The following is a 9,921-nucleotide window of genomic DNA, read 5'->3' on the forward strand; positions in this document are numbered from 1 at the left end:
TTTCTTCCAAGGAACAAGCGCCTTTTAATTTCATGGCTGCAGTCACCATCTGCAGTAATATTGGAGCCTAAAAAAATAAAGTCTGCCACTGTTTCCACTGTTACCCCATCTATTTGCCATGAAGTGATGGGACCAGATGCCATGATCTTAGTTTTCTGAATGTTGAGTTTTTGCCAACTTTTTATTACATGGACCAAATCACAATCACAACACAAGTACCATGATTTAATTAATAATAGAGACACGATGAGAGCAGTTTAACATCCAGAACTACAGTAGCCTGCCTGCTGAGCCTTGGACTGTTCACAGAGAAGTACACCCGGCTTCAGTGCTGCTGAAGAAGAAATGGAATGATTCCAATGATGCTTGAAAAATGTTAAGTGTGTTTAGCACTCTTTCCTTTTGTGATTAATTTATGGCTGATTATCATTTAAAAACAGTTTTTGGCGTGATGTTTTCTCACAAGTTTGCTGTTGTTCAGTCACTAAGTCATGTTGGACTCTTGGTGACCCCATGGACTACAGCACACCAGGCTCCTTCGTCCTCCGCTCTCTCCCAGAATTTGCTCAAATTCACGTTTATTGAGTCGGTGATATCTATCTAACCATTTCCTCCTCTGTCACCCCCTTCTCCTTTTACCTTCAGTCTTTCCCAGCATCAGGATCTTTTCCTCTGAGTTGGCTCTTCACATCAGGTGACTAAAGTATTGGAGCTTCAGCTTTAGCATCAGTCCTTCCAATGAATATTCAGGGTTTATTTCCTTTAGGATTGACTGGTCTGACCTCCTTGCAGTCCCAAGGGTCTCTTGAGTCTTCTCCAGCACCACAGTTCAAGAACATCAATTCTTTGGTACTCAGCCTTCTTTATGGTCCAACTCTCACCACTCTAGTGAGGGTTAATTGACATAATGGCACGCCACTACAGCGCTCTTGCCTGGGAAATCCCATGGACGGAGGAGCCTGGTAGGCTACAGTCCATGGGGTCACTAAGAGTCGGACACGACTGAATGACTTCACTTTCACTTTTCACTTTCATGCATCGGAGAAGGAAATGGCAATCCACTTAAGTGTTCTTGCCTGGAGAATCCCAGGGACAGAGGAGCCTGGTGGGCTGCCATCTATGGGGTCACACAGAGTCGGACACGACTGAAGCAACTTAGCAGCAGCAGTAGCAGCAGCGTATATTTACAATGTACACTTTGATGAGTTTTGACATACATGTGTTCTTGTGAAACCATTAGCACAACCAAGATAATGAACATATCCATCACTCTGAAAATTTCCTCAGTGCCCCTTTGTAATTCCCTTCCCACGGCCCCCTCCCTAGAAAACCACAGGTCTGCTTTCTGTCACCACATAGGAGTTTGTATTTTCTAGAGTTTTATATGACTAGAATAATACAACAAGCACACTTTTGGTCATGTTCTTTCACTTAGCATAAACAATTTGTCCATGTTGTTAGAGTGTATAGAGTTCTTTTCTTCTTTATTGCTGAATTGTATTACATTAGGTAGATAATCTATAATTTGGTTATCATTCTGCAGTTGATGGACTTCTGGTTTTTTCTAATTTGAGTTCTTACAAATAAAGCTGCTATGAACATTTACGTACAAGTCTTGGTATGGCTGTAGTCTTTCAGTTATCTTAGGAGTAGGATAGCTGGATCATATGGTAAGTGTATGTTTAACTTTTTAAGAAACTACCAAGCTGTTTTCTAAAATGGAAATCAAGCAGATTATTTCAAAACAAACATTTCTTCAACATAAATTTTAACTTGCGACTGTTTGAAACAGTTGATTCCTGGTATGTTGGTGTGTATTGTTCAAACTAATTAATACAATTAGTCTTAATTGAGTTGATGTTTTAAAATTTTTGATTGACATGCTAACGTTTGCTCCAATAGATTTGTTTTGATCTATTGAGAGCTAATTTGCTGAATATGGTCTCATTATCCATTTGCAGCATCCATTTCATTGCATGGGATGTCACACAAATTTGTCAGTCATTTGCTCTACTACTTCTTCCCTTGCTTATTTTGAGGTTAACAGAATTTTTTAGGATTTTCATTCCATGGAAATTTTAGTTATAAATACAGATTAAATGAAACTGGGGCGTCTCAGAAAGAGATTCATTTCTGGAAATACACATCTCCTTAGAAACAAGAAGTGACCAAGTTTGACACACAAGCCATAGAACATATAGAGAGTTTGCAAATTTACAGATGCTTGTCCCCAGCCCTGCTTTCCTACTCTTTGGGGCTTACTTCCCTTAACATGAAAATGGATATTATCCCCATTCCATACATGAAACCAACTTCCCAAGTGGCTCAGTGGGAAAGAATCTGCCTGCAATGCAGGAGATGCAGGACACACTGGTTGGATCCCTGGGTGTGGAAGATCCCCTGAAGTAGGAAATATCACCCCAGTATTCTTGCCTGGGAAATCCCATGGACAGAGGAGCCTGGTGGGCTACAGTCTATGGGTCACAAAGAGTTGGACACAACTGAGTATGAGTGTGATGCCTGGAACCAGCAACCCTGCCCCTTTACATGTTGCTGGAGATTTGGGGGCCTCTGTTCCTCTTGTTTTAAGCTTCTGCTTCCTCTGAACTCTTGCTCTGTCTCCTGTGTCTTGCCTTCTGCAACTGGTTTCTTCCATCTTCCCCACATCAACATAGATATGAAGCAGCTGGCTTTTCTTCAATACAGACACAGGGCTCCTGTCTATTGCAGAGTAGTATTGCAGCTTTGGGGACACAGAGGACATAGGAGGAAATGTTAGTCACTCAGTCATGTCCAACTCTGTGCAACCCCATGGACTGTACCCTGCCAGGCTCCTCTGTCCATGGAATTTTCCAAGCAAGAATACTGGAGTGGGTTGCCATTCCCTTCTCCAGGGGATCTTCCTGACACAGGGATCGAACCTTGCTCTCCTGCACTGCAGGCAGATTCTTTACTGTCTGAGCCACCAGAGATTGTTTCACAGCACAGCAAACAATTGAATAAAAAATGGAACATTATTTTTTTTGGAGGTCTTTAATGATCTGCCTTAGACAGTTTTTGCCTGACACCATGTTGTTGTTCTCCTCACTGTTTCTCCACACCTTCATCAGTCTTCCCTTCTCTCAGCTATCTAGAACTTCTTAGTACCTAAAGGTTTTCAGAAGTGCCTACATTTCCTTGCATAGACTAGAGCAGTGCCTTTCAGTATGCCCATGGATCACCTGGAGATGGTGTTAAAGTACAGATTCTGATTCAAGTGTCTGGAGAAGGAATGTTGCATTTCTAACAAGCTCCCAGGTGATGTTGGTTCTGCAAGTCTAAGGGCCATGCATTTAAGAACCACTGGCCGGGAACATTCAACTCCGGTCTCTATCCATTTCTAAGCATTTGTCTATTTCAGTGGTTTTCAGCTTGGGTCACTTCCCTGCCCACCCGCCCCCACCCCCATTTTTGGTTATCAGAACTGAGGGGGGAGTGTAACTTTAAAAATTATTTTGTGTCTCTTTTTCCTTCTTTGTAAATGAACTGTTTAGAACAAAGGCTGTCTTATGGTCAACATCCAATAAATGCCATGTTGTCATTAATTTTCTTTACTACTGAGGCAAAGAGGTGGTAGGGATTTTTTGGTGAATTTGGGAAGAGCTACAGAGAAGGAAGTAGAGGGGAGAATAATTCTTTTCTCTTTTGAAGAGAAAAGAATAATTTGCTATATATCCTTATTGTTACAACAGCTGTACTAAAAATAATAGGACAAAATTCTATGCGGTTAATAATTATGACTACCAATACACAGCTTCAGGCCTCTTGAGTCAGCATGAGAGACAGTCCCTTTGCTTTAGGAAGAACTTGAGTCAGGATCAAGAATAGTCCAAATAGCTAAAGGAGAAAAATGTGGGAAGGCTTTCGTTCGACATTACTCAACATAGTATGTACTGAACACAGTGATAGGTGCCGGCAATGCAGGGATGAGTGAGATGACAACATTTTGTCCTCTGAAACTTATTTATTGTTCAGTGAAAAAAACAGAAAAGAGAGCAAGCAATTACAGTGTGTTAAGGACAGGGTGATTAGAGAGCATGCATTTTGTGTTCAGCCTAGGATTTATGTTTTTCTGAAAATGTTGAAGGAAAATGTTCTGAAATTTTTGACGGTAACAACTGTAAGGGAGAAAGTTGTTGCTATTAAATACCCTATTCTTTTAAAAGTCTTTATTTATTTATTCTTGGTTGCATTGGGTTTTCTGGCTGTGTGTTGGCGTTCTCTAGTTGAAGCAAGTGGGGGCTGCTTTTCCTTGGTATGTGGGCTTCCTTCCCATTGTGGTGGCTTCTCTTGTTGCAGGGGACAGGCTCCAGGCATTCGGGCTTCAGTAATTGTGGGTACAGGCTTAGTTGCTCAGTGGCATGTGAAATCTGCTCACACGAGGGATTGAACCCACATCCCCTGTGTTGGCAGGCAGATTCGTATCCCTTATTGCATCACCAGGAAAGTCCAAATACCTCTTTCTTAAGATTTCACATGGGCCATGCTCCTTTCCTGCAGACTCCAGGTGGCGCATGTGACTTCCCCAGGAGTCCCCACCAAGCTTGCCCCCTCAGCATTCCTTCACTTCCCACCCTATGCCAAGGGACAGGTTGGGAAGGAGGCATCTGTGACAATTTCCTGTGGCCATGAAAGGTGGTTTTGGTTAACTTTGTGAGGATCCTGTGAAAGTAATGGACGAGTTGTTCTCTGTTAATGAGATTCCAGAGAAGATGGAGAAATGGCCTGAGGTTCTTGAAGAATTGTGGCCAACTAGCTTCACTGTTGACCTTGTCCTCTCGTTCCTTCACTCCTGAGTCAAGTCTTAGCGTCTCCTTTTTGCTCCAGAGTGCAGGTTGTGTATCTCTAGTACAAGAAAGACTTGCATCTGCACTCTAGCTCAGCTCCGTGCCCTAGTCCTGAACAGGCTCACGTATCACCTTACTTGATCCATACCTGCCTCGTTTCATTTAGAAAAGCCTTCACAGGACTGACTTAGCACCATGCCCTCCCTTGGTGATTTTCTCCCTTTGGTGATCAATGCTTTGGCCATATGAAGAGCTGTGTGTGTGTGTGTGTCTTTTTAAGGAACCACTACTAATACTGTATCTATTGCATTACTCAGGAAAGATCAGTGTGATTATTTTCCCAGAATTTACTGCCAGACAAGTAATGGTTTCTGGAGAAAATAGTATAGATAGTTACAGCTGCAAAGCCACCTGCCTCAGCTGCAAGGAAGTTCAGAGCTAAATTTAGTACTTAGGCAGAGGATGACATCATCCTCAATTTCCTTTATTTCTATTAATTTAGACTCTGTCTTAATTTTATTTCTCTGTGTATATGTGTACATGCCTTTTCTATAAGAAGACTGGATTCTTTTTATGAAAGTAGGAAAGATATAAATTCTGTATTTATTTTTAAAGTGATAATATATTTGATAATGTCTTCCATTTTTAAAGTCATCCAGGCTCAAATTTTATCCTCCTCTCTTCCCCTAAAGATATGTCATATCAATTTCTTTTTTCTCTAGAAAATCTTTATAGTCATTTTCCCCCTCTCCATCCCCATTGCTCCTGCTGAAGTCCAGGTTCTTACCATATTCCACTGGGTTATTACAACATCCTTCTATCTGACTGCTTGGTCTTAAGTGTACCTGTCCCCTGAATCTAGCCTCAATATCCATGTTCAGTAAGTGCTAATTTCATCATGCTACTCATACGTTTAAAAACTTACAATGATTCTGCATTTGTTTGCTAAGTTTTACCTTTGCCAAGCCCCTTGGCCATATCTTGCTTGCTTGTCTCTTATTTCCTTTTAACTTCTGTTATCCAAACTCTCTTCTTGTTTAACTTGCTCCCTACCACCCTGTACCTATCTCCAAACCTTTCTCACCAAGGATGCTTTCCTCCCCACCCTCCCCTTGTCAGCTGTAATGTCTTTTTTTTTTTTTTTTTAAAGTAGTGTTATTTTAACAAGTGGCTTCAGAGTTTCTCTTAGGAAAAGAATCATCTTTGTTTAGGAAACATAAAAGCTAAACTTTAATAAGTTGCTTGGAGTGAAAGATGGAACATTGAAGGCTTAGGTGAGAAGCAGATAAGGCAGAAAAGGAGTACCTGATGGCTCTGCACTAGAGATGAGCAGAACTAAGAACGGGGAGGAACAGAAGAGGGTAAGGGGCAGGCTAAGCAGAAGGTGAAGGTCTTAAGAACAGCGGAGTTCAGTATTGAATTTGAAATTCTTTGCTGTGATGGAAATACCCTCCTGGTTTTCTCCAGACTTAGCTTTCACTTGCTCTCTAAGCACAGGCCTAGTAGGAGGGTTTCCTGATAAAAATCACAGAAATGAGCTGTTTCTCACTTGACTCAGAGTAGAACAGAAGATTGTTTTCTTTTGAACTAGATTTAAAGCTCCTCGATGGCAGAAATGACACATTAATTTCTTTGAGGTTCTTGACAAGGTGAAGCAGAGAGCTGAGAAATTACCTACCCAATTTACTAGTTACAAAACTTGCCCTCAGGTAGATGTGATGAACAATTCCCAGGGATATTTACAACTGGCAGAGTAGATAACATACCCACATGTTAAGAGGAAAGTAAACTATAAATCATGTTTTTAGGAAGTGAGCTACATTGTTCTCATTTACAGAAGAGGTGAGCAAACATTTTCTGTTAAGGGCCAGATGGTAAATATTTTTGTCTTTGTGAGTGATAATAATGTCTTTGTCACAAGAACTCAAATCTGTGTTATAATGTGAAAGCAGCCATACACAGTAAGTAAACAAATAAGCATGGCTGTATTTCAATAAGACCCTATTTACGGACACTGTAATCTGAATCTCATATATTTTCATGTCTCATAAAAGATTATTCTTCTTCTGATACTTTTCAACAGCTTAAAAAGGGCTTCCCTGGTGGCTGAGATAGCAAAGAATCTGCCTGCAATGCAGGAGACCTGGGTTCAATCCTTGGGTTGGGAAGATCCCCTGGAGAAGGGAACAGCTACCTACTCTAGTATTCTGGCCTGGAGAATTCCATGGACAGAGGAGCCTGGCAGGCTACAGTCCACAGGATTACAAAAAGTCAGACACAACTGAGTCACTTTCCCTTTCACCAGCTTAAAAATGCAAAAACCATTCTTGTGGGCTGTATAAAAATAGGTGACAAGCCAGATTTGTCCCTGAGACCTTGGTGGGTAACCCCCAATTTAGAGAATCTATCTTGTTTGCTCATGTGTTTTATGAAGTAAGCTCTTATTTAAAAAAAATCTACACTCAAAGCTCTTATTTTTTAAAAATCAACACTCCACTCTGGGGATTCCATGCATAATTTTGTTTGAAAAGTTTTCCTGCTTAAGAAAAAAAAAAGATATGAGAACTCTTAGTAATGACTTAGACCATTATCAAATGGTTTTATTTCCCATGAGTCACTATTAGAACTGTGAACTGTGTGCATCAGAGCAAGAAAATATAAATGACTCAGAACGTGGGATGAGAGAGAACACATGTGGGGCATGATTACCTAGACATTTGTATATTAGATGGTCGCATTTCATACACTGGGTTTTTCCCCCAAATCTCTAGAGCAGTTGGAGACAGTTTCAATTAACCGTATGTCCATTTGTGTCTTTGCCAGTCTTGGAGAACTTAAAATATGTCTACATTAAATTTGTGCAACATCCCTGAGCTTGATATTTGGTGACTTTAGAAATATTATGTAAGTTTTTAAGCCAAAATCCAAAAGAATATTTTGGCTTCAGACTGGAAATAATGCAAGATTGTAGTTTTCTTACAGAAATTCCTAAAGTTAGAGTTTGACTTGCCTCAGGAAGAAATTCATAATTCAGAAATTCCTGTTAGCTTTTTGGAAACCTAGAGAAGCTTGAGTCTAACTCATATACTATCAAACTATTTTTTTTTTTTTTTTTTTGCATTTTCTCCCCCAGGAGTCATTTAACTATAAAATCTCATTAATCATTTTCATAAAAGGATCACAATATACAGAAGAGATTAAACATTTTTAAAAAATCATTCTAACTCATGTTACATTGATTATACCCTTGACTCACTGTGCTTAGAGTACATTCTGTTCTGAATTTGTGCCAAAGAGCTAGAGGAAAAAAAGAAAAAAGATAGAAAAGGATCATGGTACCAGAAAAGCGAATACACTTCCATAAACCCATGGAAAAGAGGCATAGATAAGCTCATGCCAAATAAATGTGCATGTCTTAGGACCAAATATAACATGAATCATAACCCGATTCCCGCCCCACCCCAGTGTATATCAATGTGATTTGCCTTCTTATTGCTATAATGGATTATGTTTAGAGAAGGTAACAATTTCTTCCAGTTTAAATATTTTTCTTTTTTCCTATTATGAGTAGCATTTACTTTTTTTGTGTTAAAAATGTGTGGAGTTCATATCACATTTAAAATAGCCAAACAGTAAAGAAAATGGGAAGAGTTGACTCATTGCAAAAGACCCTGATGCTGGGAGGGATTGGGGGCAGGAGGAGAAGGGGATGACAGAGGATGAGATGGCTGGATGGCATCACCGACTCAATGGACATGAGTTTGGGTGAACTCCAGGAGATGGTGATGGACAGGGAGGCCTGGCGTGCTGCGATTCATGGGGTCGCACAGAGTCGGACACGCCTGAGCGACTGAACTGAACTGAAAGAAAATTGAGGCAAGGAAAGAAAATCGTTACATTTGGCTTATTAGAACTGTCTTTCTTCTAGATTTTTGTGGTCTCTGTATGTCCCTCACACTATCACTGTGGCAAAACTATCAGAAAGACATACTTCCTCTTCTAACAAGATGTATTCAGATCTAGGTATGTACACTTAAAGTGGGGGGGGGGTGTGTAAATGTTAACTGGATAAATGTTGATTCTCAAGCAATTAAAGCCAATGATTATTGAATAAAGATGGGAATGTGTAAGGTTTCCAACTAGAAGCAAAGCTGCCAGAAGTCTCCACAGAAACAAAAGATAGGTTTGGCTCCTAGCTGTGATGACATTTAGTGTCAGTTCAGTTTTGAAAATCCAATCAAATTAACTTGTAAATAAGTAAAATTATGATTTGGTAGGTTGACTTTTTTATCTTTTTTTAAACCAGTTTTCTATTCCTTAGTTATAATCTGTGTATTAGAAAATAATACAGTGATGAGAAGTGAAAGGTTATGAATGATAATAAATCAAAGAAAGGAAGAGGGAGACAGACAGGGAGAGAAAAAAAGACAGACCTTGAGAAAAGGAAGAAAATCCCTAAGCTGGGCTTCTGAGAATGACTGGATGATCTTTCCTTCCCCTACTGTCTAGGTTTCAAGATTACAGTTACTATAAAATTCACTCAGTTGAAGAGTGAATTCAATTTTCAGTTTACAAGCTTGCCAAGCAGATTACTAAACAGCTTGGGGGATTGTTTGTTTGTTGTTTATGTTTTCAGACAATGCTAGAATTAATTTTAATTGTACATAGTTAGATTTGAGGGGTGTTAAGTGTTAAAACCACAAGTGCAATGCTTTTGATAGTTTCTGCCTACTCCCACCGTGATCCCTAAGTAGGATATTTGGGGAAAATAAATATGTTTCTAAAGTTTAATAATTATTTCAGAAAATTTCCCTAGTTAAATCTTAGTCAATCATAGTAAAAGATAGACATCACCAAATTATAGGTCAAACCTAGCCAACTATCTGCTTTTATAAGGTCCATGAGTTAAGATAGCTTTTTATATTTTTAGATGGTTGAACAAAATTGAAAGAATATTACCACAAATAGTTTTTACATGAAAATAATATGAAATTCCAATTTCAGTGTTCACCCTAAAATATACTGGAACTTTGGTTTGAAAATCTGTGTTCCAATGTCTATTCATCATTTGTTAATAGGCTGTCTATGGCTGCTT

Source organism: Bos grunniens, chromosome 4 (genome assembly GCF_055505025.1).
Source record: "Bos grunniens cultivar Pamir isolate PY7600 chromosome 4, Bosgru_T2T1.0, whole genome shotgun sequence".
NCBI classification, from domain to species: domain Eukaryota; kingdom Metazoa; phylum Chordata; class Mammalia; order Artiodactyla; family Bovidae; genus Bos; species Bos grunniens.